The sequence below is a fragment of the Haliotis cracherodii genome, unplaced genomic scaffold (assembly GCF_022045235.1).
Source record: "Haliotis cracherodii isolate W230 unplaced genomic scaffold, xgHalCrac1.p SCAF_5, whole genome shotgun sequence".
Taxonomy (NCBI): domain Eukaryota; kingdom Metazoa; phylum Mollusca; class Gastropoda; order Lepetellida; family Haliotidae; genus Haliotis; species Haliotis cracherodii.
This window is the reverse complement of record NW_027266308.1, coordinates 45608616-45623569: the sequence shown is the minus strand read 5'-3', so window position 1 is coordinate 45623569 and position 14954 is coordinate 45608616.

The window sequence follows — 14954 nt, the reverse complement described above, 5'->3', positions numbered from 1 at the left end:
TTATAACCATAAACATATTCACTTCAAGGTCGTTGTTGCAACTCCAATTGCTGCAAACCTAGTTTGTTACAGTGTATGGTTTTCAGTTATTTGAGAAAAGAAAATGTCTAATCTTTTTACGCTTCTTTGTAACGGGCACGTGTCCAAAATCTGCTTGATAGGATTCATAAACACAGAATCTGCTTTTTGAGAATTGGGCTTGATATCAGCCTGGTTTATGGTTCTGGAATGGTTATAGCAGAAATGGCCCCTCGAACTAACAACACAGAATGAGACTTAACTCGTTTAATTGTCTTTGTCTGCGTTTGCGACCAATCTATCGATATGCATTTAGCATATGCTTACCGCCACACTTCTGCCAGCGCTTCTGTGAGGCCTTTTCGATGCTTTACACCAACAGAGTGTATTCTCTACGTAGATGGCGCTATATCTGCTCATTGTATCACATACCAAACACCTGAACACAAATAATTTCCCGATAAGGTGTATCGTGCATGGGTAAACATACATTAATCAAACCTAGTATCGCCTTTTCCCTGCTGAAAGTACCGTTATGTTTATATGACTGATGTATGGCTGGTGTATCTTGTACCCAACTGTCACTTTTATGTGTCTAACGTCAGCATCATGTAGTTTTATATAAACAAATGGCATTCTCTACGCGATGCTCGATTATTTCTTATTATCAGTGTTTACAGATTCTCATAAACAGTTGCCACTTCAAACGTGTTATTTACAACATCCAGTATTACATGTCAATGTTATGACTAGGCCCGTATTAAGAAGGGTCGGGTGAAAAGAGTAAAGCTTGAAATTATCTAAATTTTATCGTCTACGTTGGATGAAATTTAAATATCTCACTCCTAGCATAGTTCAACTGAACTAAGTGCGATTACCCGCTCACTGGAATGCCCGGGGACAGCCATAATCTTATGATTATTATGTAGCAATATTGTTAAAGGTTTATTTGATTAACCATGGCATCCAAACAGATCGTGATGGGACATGCAATTAACATCCCCCTCGTGGCATATTTTGCCAGCAGGGCACGTGTAGAGGTGACTGACGCCCTGCTGTCCGATGTCAACCAGATATCTGCTGTCTTCGCTGCCAGGGTTTAGACCTCGAAGCCAGAAACAAGGTCGTGATGGGTTCCTGCAGTTCTTCGCTGCTCAGCAACGCTACTCCAGTCGCACGAGAGTCTCGCGCGCACACGAGCCAGACGCGCGATGTTGAGACGTTCTTAGGTCGTAATTTACAGTGTTAATGAGAAGGGCGCTAGGTGACATTTTAGTCGTGTGCCATATGGGCCTGCTCGAGCCTCGACCGTGGGAACATCTCCCGGATCGGAGAAAATGCCACAAGAGAAGTCAAGAGAAGAAGGCAAAAAACAGGCGCGGGACCAGATTCAGATGAGGTTACGTTGGAATTAAACGCGAATGTTTTGGATATGTTTGAAGCAGTTTGACATCTGGTGATGCTAGAGTGACCAGATGTGTTGGGTCTACACAGACGCCGGGCCTTAAAGAAGGCTTACCCCAGGTCTCGCCACGGCTTGTAAACTGTTTTCGGCTTACGGAATTAGTGTAGTGAAACCTTTATCCTACTTTGATAGTATCAAATTAGGTACCGATATATGTACACGAACATACATGTCGTATAAACAGACACGACCCGGGGAAACTTCTTTATCTTCTTCAAAGGAAACGAAATAAATCCCAAATCCAATATAATTCTTTTTCATGATTCATAAACTCTGGGACCTATCCTTTAAATAGCTTTCGATGTGTTTGAACATTTACCTATGATTGAAGATGAAAGTGAAAGTGCCCACATATTAAGTCATCTAATAAGAACTACATTTGCACAGTTCGTGAAAAATATCTTAGAATGTTTCATAATCTGAGGTTTGTGTAAGAATCGGGAAAGAACAACGGGTCTTTGAAACTTCTGGTCAGTTGCGCTTTAAATTTGACTTAATCCATTCTAAATTGCAGAAGTGAGCCTTCAACAGGCTTGTCGACCCACAGGCTCCACACTACTTTAAACCTAATAAACTACAAACTCGTGTCATTTGTTTGTAGCACACGATTCTGGAATCTCGTAACACTGCACTGCGGGGAGCTCATCGCCGATAGACCGGCACGATCAACACAAGGGCGCCTCACGCATGCGTGACAGGAGGTTTCATGAAATTCTGCACTGAAACCTGCACAACTGCAAATTTGTTTTCAAGAACGCGCTCGGCGTGCGCCACTGCTGAATAACACGAGCCTGGGTCAACTTTGTCACGATCTAGTCATAAAGAAAAAAAACATGTCAACCTCGGCTATGCATGCTGGTGAAATTTAATCAGTGCTTCTCATCTTTGAGGAAGAACAGGCAACTTCGACTACACTCTTGAGACGGGAAAATATTTCCTTACTGTTTAATAATTAGTGCATAAGCAATAAAACGTCATACTTTTGTACGCTTATCTGGGGATTCGCACATTAATAATAAGAGATTATATTACGAGTTTGGGCTTAGCACCAACTGAACACCAGAATGGCTATCTTACATCGGGGTTCCATTTCAGCAAGCGGACAATAAACGCAACGTCAGGCGCTGATAAATCTTTGTTCCGATAATTTAGTCATAAAGTCTGCCATATTTGTTTGAAGAGGTTTTTGTTCGTTTTTACGCTCTGGAAAGGACACAAGTGACATTTTTACATTCAATCAGATAGAAAAAAAAGATCGCAAGTCCGACATTCTCTCATGTTTAAGTTGAGCATCTGTGGATAGACACCATATGCTCGTGTAAATCAATGTCTGAGATTAAGACAATGATTAGAAACTAAAACAAAGGACCCCGATGCAACCTGGCTAAACCAAACGTGTATACTCAGAGGGAAGAGTTGTACAAACACTCGTTTGTTACATTGAATACATTATATTATATACTACTCAATACAAGTAAAAGAACACCTACATTTGAAAGGATGGCTGTTGCTATACCCACCAGCCACGGCAATAGGAACAAAAGGTGTGTTTTTCAACTTCTTTTGAGTAGTATATAGCGTACATTAAAATCACTTGCTTGTTGGTATATAAGCATAATAATCTATCTCAAAAACCCAAATTGCGTCACCTCAAGCCTTCGGCCAACATTAAGCTGTCACGCCGTGATATAACTGAAATATTCTTCATGGAAGCGTATAAAAACCAAACTGACTAAAAGTTTCACTAATTTTCAAAATTGAAGTCTTCGATGCCCCGATAAAGGAGCAAGAAGTACCTCATGTATTCATTTCAAAATCGAATTTCCAAGTCTGTATATGGTCAACGTCGAAGCCTTATATCTCCGTCATTGAAACTTTACAGCTGGTCCAATTACATGTTCTGTACCAAAAATTGATATCTTGTTAAAACTCTCAACTATTACATTACAATAATGTATTGGCAAGTTAATTAAACGTCCATTGAGTCTCGACCAGACAATCCAGTGATTGATGTCATGAGCATCGATCCACGCAACTGCGATACGCTGATTCTTTTCTTCTTCAAAAGAACCTTTCCTCTTCTGCTGTTTTGGTTAGTTTGATCTTGACTAGAATATATATAGTTCCGGTTTTAGTTCAAAAAATCAATGCCAGGTGAAAGTATAAAAAGGATGTCCCCTCAAACATCTATTTTTATTTACTGTAAAACAGTGATTAGGCCGGCCCTACGATGATATACATTTTCTTCCCTTACAATTCTCTGTAACCTAGACTAACATTTAGTCACAGAACTGAAAATATTTCAAGATTATTTTGTTAAATTGCATTTCATATACATTATAGAAAGAAGTCCCGAGCCTTAGCTGAAGAAATCTAGACTTGCTTCAGTATTGTAGCCTTCCTTAGGACGTTACGGAGGTTGTTTTGATCAGGATCGGTCTGAGAACCTCTGTGTAACTTTATACAATGATTAGTTTATATAGTATCTTGTTAATTCCCTTAATACGCCATGTTCACTGACCATGAGGCTGTTCGGACATCTGCGGACGCTCCCTGTCAGGAAATCCCCTCCAAACCGGAGTTTGTTTAGACACGTATATATGTTGTGTTATCAACATCGTGGTCAACTATCGTCTATAATTAGTGGTGTTAACAAGTGCACACGCTCTGTAATGTGCCTCGGACTGAACACACTGCCCAGCTGGATGCAGGCATCTCACGGGGGGGAAATAGGCTAAAGAGAATTATTATCTTATTTTGTGCTGATAGTTGATCTTGATGTTAGGTGAAACTGTAAGCCTTTAGAAGAAGGAACTGAGCACTCGCTCGTGTGTTAAGCAGTATGGAACTTTGATGCTCATTTTGTGTATTATTTTGCATTTGTTAGGTTTATATTTATTGTTAAGTGAATATATGGGAAAACATTAAGATGCTGCATTTTGTATTATCCCTGACTTACAAATAGTCTACGAAATAAAGTTATGAATGAGGAAGTAAATATGGTTTAACGGCGCTCTTAGCATTATTCCAACAATATCACGTTGGATTATCGAAATAAATTTCTGCCCATAGGCCCGTGGCAGGTAGATCTCGTTTCGGGCAAGTAGTTAAAAAGTTGAATAGGTCCTTATGGTCTGCAGTATATTTACGTGTTGATGTGTTTTAATTTTTTTGTTCGTTTTGTGCCGATCATGTGCCGATGCATATTGCCATGTGTTTCCAAGGTGACAATCCAAAGCTGCAGCCACCTCTGCTGTCTAGTCCAAGAGAAACCCTAGAGGGGGTATTGGGGGTGAGTTAAAACTCTATAAGAATGAGTGGCTGAGTTGGGTTTAACACCGCTTTTTAACAGTATTCCAGTTATGTCGCGGTGTGTCAGCTGAATATGGGAGAACAGCTCGAAGTGACGCAGGTCTCAGACGTTTACCACTTCGGTGAAACCCACCAGCACGGGTATGGTGCTGACAAATAATAAGGGCGAACCGGGATTCGAACCCACAATCATAGGTTTCTGGCAACTCTGCACAGCGAATGGCGGCGCCTTAGACGACTAGGCCACCTGGGCCACCCGTGCCCCCTCTAGAATGACAAACAACTGTTTTAGGGAGGATTAACTACATGTTATCAGCAAGATCAAGAGGAACTAGACCATGGGGTCACACGATAGCAGACGAGGAACAGAAACAATCATCTTGGTTGTTTATCATCACCGTCTTCAGTAGATGAGCATGGCTGTGGAATATACATTATACTAAATCTCAAATAATCAGACATTAACTGGGTTTAGTTCATGTGTTTATTGCAGAAACATGTTTACAGATCACGCATCATCACGTTCAAGTCTCGCGCAGCATTTGTAATATTTGCTAATGCGTCCACCACTCGTCAACAACTATCTAGTTGCTCCTTCATTTACATACTGCAAAAAACCATTTTGTACAGAATAGACTATGTTGATGCATGCAGATTGCGTCACACGTGTTGCTGCGAGTTCGGGCATACGTTCAGATCAAGTACAGTAAACTACGGTTACAACGAACTCAAATGGACCACTAATTTTAGTTCGTAATAACCGTAATTCGTTATAAACATATACAGCAAATGTCTGGGACCCAAAAATCAGTTGATTATATCCGCCAGGTTGTTATAAGCGTATTTGTTATAACCGTAGTTTACTGTACTTATCAAATGTATACTACCCATGCAAACATTTACATAAGTACGAGTTCATGTGCCAGGTTTTGTTTGCATGGAGTATACAATATGCACAAGTGCAAGTCTTTATCCCTGCTATACATGGAGATTCTGGGTTAGAATAGGCCTCCAACAACCCGTTAATGGCGACTAAATGGATTTGGTGATTGTACTTGGATGATTACCTGTCATCACAACCTGACGGCGTCTGACGTTACTCATAATATCAATCACCCGTTTGTGTGATCCAGATTATTTACAGGCCACCCAGGTAGATGGGTGAGTGAGTGAGTGAGTAAAAATATGTCATTAGTTCAGCCATATGGCGACTCCCTCATAGCTGGAATACGGCCGAGTGCTGACCAGAAAAAAACATACTATACACAACTCATGTAACAATACTACAGCGAAATTTACATTCAACGTTCTATTAATATACGATGCTGTAATTGCCATCATTACAATGAACCAAAGTGTCATCATCCTGTATGACACGCATGTAATGAAAATACACCCTAAATGTAATCCGACATCCTCTTCTTCAAGGTACCCTTTGTACAAAAGAGTGAGTGAGTATGTGTTTACGCTGCAAAAGCAATACTTCAGTAATATCACGACGGGTGACACCAGAAATAGGCTTCACACTTTGTACCCATGTTGGGGAATCGAACCCACTACGCTACCCTACCGCTTCTTGTACAAAAGACATATATTCATACACAATACACCCTATTGCTGACAACCCTTTGAGACCCGTGAAGATTCCGGGGTAGAATAGGTCTTCAGAAGCCCATGCTTGCCGTAAAAGGTGACTATGCTTGTCGTAAGAGGCGACTAACGGGATCGGGTGGTCCGGCTCGCTGTCTTGGTTGATGCATGTCATCGATCCCAATTGCGTGGATCGATGTTCATGATATCAATCCCTAGATTGTCTGGTCCACACTCGATTATTTACAGACCGCCGTCATATAGCTGGAATATTGCTGAGTGCGGCGTTAAACAACAAACCAACAACAACGACAACCCTTTGAAACGGTTTCTATACTACTCCGTCTTGACAGATTAACTACAGTAATATGAAAGAATCGGGGGATCCTTCACGTGTGGTATAGTTAAATAAAGAACCAACTGTCAAACAATATATTCAAATACGTCTATAAAAATGTAAAGGGATCTTCATGTATATTTTCAGAAGCAGTGGGATAGCATAGTGGTAAAATTGTTCAAACGTGTGAAGCCTCTGTGGTGTCTCACGCCGTGATATTATCAAAATATTGATAAAGCGGCGTAAAAAAACTCACTCGTGTGTAGTGGTGGTCATCTGGCCGGGAGTATCCTTGACCTATGACTGTGTAGCTGTATAAGTACAATCACTGAACACTGGTCATGGCGACATGATGCACTACTTCCATGTCTGGTGTAGAGTTGCGGTTCTTCTGTCAACGGATACTCACAAAAGAACACTGCCTTCTCTCTGTCTAGATCAGTTTCCGATAGGACAACAAACACGAAGGTTAGATCTTCCCGTCTCACAGTTTTCAGTCTATGAGCCTCAGAGCACAGATTACCCGTGCTTGTTGTTCTTACCAAGAAACACGGGGTACAAAACACGTGCTCGAGTCTGTTTACAGGGACACGTGTCTCACGCGCGTGCTCGCGTGCTTGGTAAGGTCATCGTGAATACACAATGTTGGGATGCAGGAAGTAAAGATGGGGCAAGCTCGATGGAAGTGGTAGATAAGACATTCTATGAATTAAAACAATGAAATGTGTCGTGTTTGAGAAGCAGAATGGTAGGAAATGACGATGTCATGTTCTGAAGTTTATGATTTAAACGTAAACAGTGAAAAGATTAATATGTCGTGTTGTATATTAAACAACGGAAGCTGGGCGGGCTGTTTATGAGATAGGAAATGATACATTAAGGAGGTGATCTGGTCTCAGGAAGATGTAATTTTAAATATAAACGGGATAATGACGATGAAATGAAAGATATGAAAAGTTGGTCACGGCATTTAATATGAAAAAGGTGGTCACATGCACTTCATATGAAAAATGTGGACAAGGATTTGCTAGAACCACACATTTCAAGCTACATTGAAGTATTACACATCTGTGGGGTGGTTAGGTAGCTTTGTGGTTAAAGCGATCTCTTGTCACCCCGAAGACACGGGTTCGACTCCCCATATGGATTTAATGTGTGATGCCCATTTCTGGTGTCCCCCGTCGTGATATTGCTGGAATATTGCTAGAATAAGCGTAAAACCATACTCACTCACCCTTTAAAATCTTAATAAAATTAATATTATGGTTCAACCTGCAGTGTGTTGGTCCAATGTAAAACGGCCCTTGAGGCAAATTCTCTTGTCTTGACAACCAGATTGTGTGTAACCTCTTCTGTTCATAAAGACATCAGCGGATACTCGTTCATATATGACATGTTCAGTACAATGCTGTTGTATTCAGTCCAGAAACTGAAGCGGCTCCTTTCAGTATCGAGTTGTGGCGGAGTTGTTGGTAACGGAGGAAACGACTCGTAAACGTCTGGGGCCGTTTTGGACGTCGTTGCGGCTGACGTGGGTTCGGGTGACGCTACTGGTGCTGTTGTTGTTATAGCTGGAGACTGCGTGACATTCACCACGTCTGATGACGGTGAGAGGACCTTCTCCAGAGAGGCAGATAACTGTTGCATTGATTGCGTTGTCATGACGATCACAACTGATGAACAACGATGGTGTTGACGTTGTTGATGATGTCGTAGTACTGATGATGTCTAGTAGGATACAAGCTGACAGCGACACGTCTGTATAGTTAGACAGAGAATACAGAATCAGTAATAGATCAATTATGCATAAATTAAAATCGTCAGGTCTAATCATTGATGACCCTACCCACTGTATCAAACACCTCCAGTCTATAAATGGCCAGCTTGTGAAGTAAATTATACTACGGTTATAACGAACTAAGAGGGACCACTGATTTTAGTTCGATATAGCCGTAGTTCGTTATAAGCATATATACAGCTTATATACAGTAAATGGCCGGGGCCAAAAAATATGTTCGTTATATCCGTCAGTTCGTTAAAAGAATGTTCGTTATAAACGTAGTTTACTGAATATCAAGATGTTTGAAATGTTTCAATAAATAATCACTTTGAGTATGGAGGTGGACAGTTGGACAGAGGACTAAATCATGCCCGGCAGTGAATTACAAACATGCAGTGTAAATTGATTAGGTGTAACTGTATTTTAGTCACACAGATCCATCTCAATGTAAAAGCCCAAAATGACACATTTCGTGGACGTTTACCACTTTGATGAAACCCACGAGCACGGGTATGGTGCTGACAATCCAATGTTCGTAATCAGGCTGCTTGTTCTAGTCCAGACTGATGCCGATTTATAGTGCTAGCTCACTGAGATACCATGCCGCAGTTTAACATGAATATCCCACTCAGACACAATATACTGACTCCGAGCCGACCAGTCCTTGTTTTAGCCCCTCAATGTCCGGGCGGACGCTCTACCACTAGGCCACGGAGGCGGTCTACAATAAGGTGGTCTTGGCATTGCCAATTTTTCCACGCCTTGGAAAACTGGGCCACCTATCCCCATGCTGCTTCGAGGTAATGTACTTACCGCTGATGTGAGCTGGTCTTATAGATAGCTGATGCTCTGTGATGTTCTCGAGAGCTTGTTTTATGTAGCTGATGCTCTGTGATGTTCTCGAGAGCTTGTTTTATGTAGCTGATGCTCTTTGATGTTCTCGAGAGCTGGCTTTCTGAAGCTGATGCTCTGTGATGTTCTCGAGAGCTGGTTTTATGTAGCTGATGCTCTGCGATGTTCTCGAGAGCTGGTTTTATGTAACTGATGCTCTGTGATGTTCTCGAGAGCTGGTTTTATGTAGCTGATGCTCTGTGATGTTCTCGAGAGCTGGTTTTATGTAGCTGATGCTCTTTGATGTTCTCGAGAGCTGGTTTTATGTAGCTAATGCTCTGTGATGTTCTCGAGAGCTGGTTTTATGTAGTTGATGCTCTGTGACGTTCTCGTGAGCTGGTCTTATGTAGCTGATGCTCTGTGATGTTCTCGTGAGCTGGTCCTATGTAGCTGATGCTCTGTGAGGTTCTCGTGAGCTGGTCTTATGTAGCTGATGTTCTGTGAGGTTCTCGTGAGCTCGTCTTATGTAGCAGATGGTCTGTGATGTTCTCTTCCAGATCTGTGCCTGACTGGAAAATCAAATTCAGAAATATATGAGTCACCTTTCAACCAAGCTCTGTGAATCGTGGATCTCACTCAGGTGACAATGTGGCTCTCTGAATTCTCTACGGATGAACTGATAATGCCGAGAGAGGGGTCGGGTCAAAGGTTGAGTCTGCTGATACAACAATAAATAAGACCCCAATCCGATTATACACACTGTATCCCTAACTAAAACAAAGACTTATATCTTAAGTTCAAAGGTGTCTCACTAAATTCCTGTACACACTGTGCCCGGTTATCAAAATCCACGCTATCATGTTTTTCATTCTTGTAAGACCCGTGAAGATCCTGGGTAGAGTAGGTCTTCAGCAACCCATGCTTGCCGTAAAAGGTGACTATGCTTGTTGTAAGAGGCGACTAACGGAATCGGGTGGTCAGGCTCGCTGACTTGGTTGATACATGTCATCGATCCCAATTGCGTGGATCAAATCTCATGCTATTGATCACTGGATTGTCTGGTCCAGACTCGATTATTTACATTTAGTTGGAATATTGTTGATTGCGGCGTTAAACAACAAACCAACTAACCAACCATCATTCATGTAAGAACACATTTATTCAATGTAGTTATCTTATTCGGAAATGTTTATCTACAAAATAAATAATAAAATCCAAATGGATCCCAGAACAATGCTTAATTCCTAGAGCTAGGCAATCTAGACATGCCAAATAATTCTATTTTAATGTTTTAATTCATGTTTTATTTTATACTCTAGAGACAGACTATACTCCTGAGGGCTGAAATATTTAGACACGCGACGAATTTGCCGAATATTAACCGTTATACAATCAACGGGGTTATGAGTGGTGTTCCTGGTCTTGATACTAAAATGCACGAACAGAAAGCTACGCGTCGAAAGTCAGAACATGTTTCAAGCATACCACGTTTACATTTGAAACCACGTTGCTGACATACATAATTTTCCATTCTCTTGCACTCGTATCTTCGTATTTCATACACTATATGATACATCAAGTCAAGCAATTTATAACTTACAGATAATAACGGGACGTTGTGTGAATAATAAAAGCAGGACACCAAATGCAACATAAACACTACCTATATTACCTACCTCTATATATTCCAGCAGCTGGGGCGAGAGAGCGACACGGTTGTCAAATGTCACATATGATATGTACAACACAGTCAACTGACTCGTCTACCCTAGCAACAGGTGCGTGTTATATCAAGGGTTCAGCATCAGGTGATATGATTGGATTTTGCAATTGCCCTGCTGTCACCGTAGGCGACTGGTCATCTACTCAGTCCGCATATCTACTTTGGTCAGATCGTCGTTGTTTGAGTAGGTGAGGTGTTGTGAAAGATGGATGTTATCAGTGAACCTGTGGGTGGTAGCTAATCGATTGAGAAACAATGCTCTCGATAACCTCTATACTTCTATTAGGGAAAGATAACTGAATAGCTCGTGTCTATTTTGTTATTAAACAATCGCAATTCCAGTCTCATCTCTAGAAGCCTATACTGTATACCCATCCTCTTTTCTGTTCTAACATTGGGAGACTTTAGGTTTCGTTTATAGAATTTATTTTTTAACCTTCGACATAACTTTATTTCGGGGATTATATGTGGCGACCGTCAGCATGTAATAACATTTATATTATAAGAAGTAAAAACAGAAGCATTGTCATGACTATATATATATATTGTTGTCTCGAATTGGGATGTGTCGAATACCCTGTCGACTCACAGTCCGGTACCCAACATGTGTATAAACTATCATGACCACGAGAAGCATATATACATATGCTTCTCTTGGCAAGTGTCGAATACCCTGTCGACTCACAGTCCGGTACCCAACATGTGTATAAACTATCATGACCACGAGAAGCATATATATATGCTTCTCTTGGCCATGATAGTTTATACACATGTTGGGTACCGGACTGTGAGTCGACAGGGTATTCGACACATCCCAACTCGAGACAACGGGGTTCGACTTTATAGTTGTTCTTCCTCTGCTTCTGCTACGGGGTCTACAGCTTCTGCCGCTGCTGCTTCTGCTACAGGGTCTACAGCTTCTGCTATCAAAACGGCACAAAGCTAGGTAACTGTAACATACCGTACCAAATCCAGGCTTCTACGCTATCAACTGAAAACGGAGACCATATATCGTTTACTCGCAAGAATGTCAACGTATACATATATAGTTCCTTATTTGTTATAAATGTCCTTTAACAAATCAAGAAAACTAACATAACTCAACGTTTATAAATATGTAAAGGGTTGGACAACTGGTTTGTCAATTCACGAAATCCTCGCATGTTAATCTTCGAATATGTCACAATCTCGCGTGAAAGTGCCTCTTGGTCTCGCGCGGCAGTGATGGAGCCCCGAGGCCCGTCCCTCGGTATATGGTCTCTGATTTAAACACATCTTCAAGCACACTAACTTCTCGCTTAGAAACGAATCTGCAAACAATAATTCTTTTAAAGTGTTTTCAGATAAAACAGATCACGGATGTGTGTCCTGCTTTTTACAACAGGAAGTTACGCAAATTAACGGCACGCGACATCAAAATTACTATCGGTAACTTCCGGCGGACGTGTCAACGTCTCGTACAATCTCGCGTGTGTTACGTGAATGTTTTCTACATTTTTGTCATTCCCACATTTACCACACGAAGACTGACCGAAGCCCACGTCTGACATTTCCTTTAATATGTTGTTGTCATTATAAAATGTCGGTATTTACCGACTCTAGATCCTAGAACCTGCTTAGATGTAGTTTCTTTTATCCAAATGATGTACTAAACACTAAATAACTTGAATGGAATCCTATCACGCTACAGCTCTTTGAAGTATCTTAAAGGAAATCAGAGCTTAATAAGGCATAACTGCCTTTCAACACTTCAAACGTACATTTATTGGTAGAAGTTATTTTCCTGTTCATATAACACACGTAAAATTGACCACACGTATTTCTAGCTATGCAAACTAATTGACAGTCGAGTATTTATTTTACATGGTGTGTTTCACGCACTGCTACGCTTGACATGGCAAATTTGATAACATTTGAACAGTTCGTGTAATGGTGTCCATATAGACTAACGGTTCTCATCAACAAGCCATAAATAATGATTTATTATGTTCACAACTGTCCTTCGTAAAACAATTTATGTTCCACGTGTTTATTGGTTTGGTTAGTGGACACACTCGATGGTCATCTGGTCAGCGTGGTGATTTACTGACCCTGGACAAGTCTTTGATGTCCAGCCGTTTCACTTAACATTAAACGCCTTGTTTTTTCTGCCTGTTCCTTGTTAATGCTACAATGACAGACATATTGCAAGCCTCATTAGCCGCAAACATGAAAGAATTAACTTGGAATGATAAAAACAGCAACGAATGAAGCATACATGTATTTAGTTTGGGGTTTGGGTTTCGTGGCTGCCATTTTATGACATCGGTTTGTCCAATACAGAATAATTTTATTCTATTTTCTCGAGAATGCATGGCGTTTCGGATTGCAAGCACGACGTATTAAAGGGCACAGTTAACGGTACTGTATTGAGAGTTTGATAAAGATCAAGATGGAAACATAATGTAGACACTAGTTGGTAATACATGTAACGTATTCAATACAATGAATCTGGAGTTTTCAAAGTGGATATTTTGTAATATGATAATTTACACATTAGACTTGCACAAGTCTCTGAGACAAAAAATATTAGTTTAAATAATATTTTCTGGATTATGTAAATAATAAGAACAAGTTGTCCCTATAAGAGACTGGCGTCCTTAGACTTGTACTGTCCACATATCTGGACTTGCCTGTTATAAGGATAGAATTACTATACACCCATGGACTTATCATTCAGTACAGCCTTGGAGCAAGTAAAGGCTATTTACACATAATTGGCCTGATATATCTGTTTTGATGGCAACTATTTCACATTTGTTATGCGTATTCTAACGAAAAGTAGCAAGTTTCTTTGAAACACTTATCTATGGGACTGCAACAAAGATTTATCATTTTACATACATATTTATTCTGAAATGGACAGTGTGCAGGATGCCTGAAAAAAATCTTAAAAATAGTCACATAAATAAAAGGTGTCATCACTAGGCCATTGCGATTACATAATGTATAGATAAGTTTATCATTTCATGTCCTTTTCATCTTCTAAACGGGTAGTCTATGAGATAGAGTTCTAAATTTTAACAGATTCAGGTTGTCTCGGCAGTTTGGATAACATTCAAAGTTAAATGAGTTTTGAACAATTTATAAAATCTTGCTTTTGAAGACCTCTCTACCTACATCTGAATGCCATTTCTGAATAAATTGGTCATGGAGACAGGTAGAAACGTGATATTTAAGCCATTATAATGGTGGAAAGAGTTGCTCAATATTCCAGCCATTGGTGTTGTCGGTTAGGTTTACAAAAGTCTCACTACGATACTTCCAACACCGAGGAAATATCAAGACAAGCGTGACTGGCGGATCAACTGAACACATCAAGAGAACGGTGTACGATCAGAATCGTTTTTTTATGACGTAATGACTGACTGGCTTAAATAAATACCATCCCAGTCAATAAACGTTTGTAGGGACTGTTAAAATCAAAACCGTTTATCACCAAGACCTTGTCTGAAATTGTTAGTCATCTGATCTACGACTCCTGTGAGTAATATTACCTCGAAGCCGTAACAAATCATATTAATAGTCTCTTGGGCCATCACGCCATCACAGGTTACACATGGGCCACACGACCTACACCAATGGCGCGAGTCGTCAGTCTCCATGAATCTCAAGATGGCGGAGCAAATGTCTCGCTCAATTTACTAGTTTGTGCATTTCCTCGCCCGTGCATTCGAGTTGATTTTCAACAAATTGGGACGGAAGTAAAGGATTCTTGACAGGAAGTTGCGAGAGTGAAGGCACGCGACAGGGGAAACAGTATCGTCTGCTTTGTCGTCTGCCTGTTCCCGCCCATCAATTTACTGGAACTAAAACATGGCCGCTGGGCAGACGACACTCAAACGATGCAGGGGGTAGA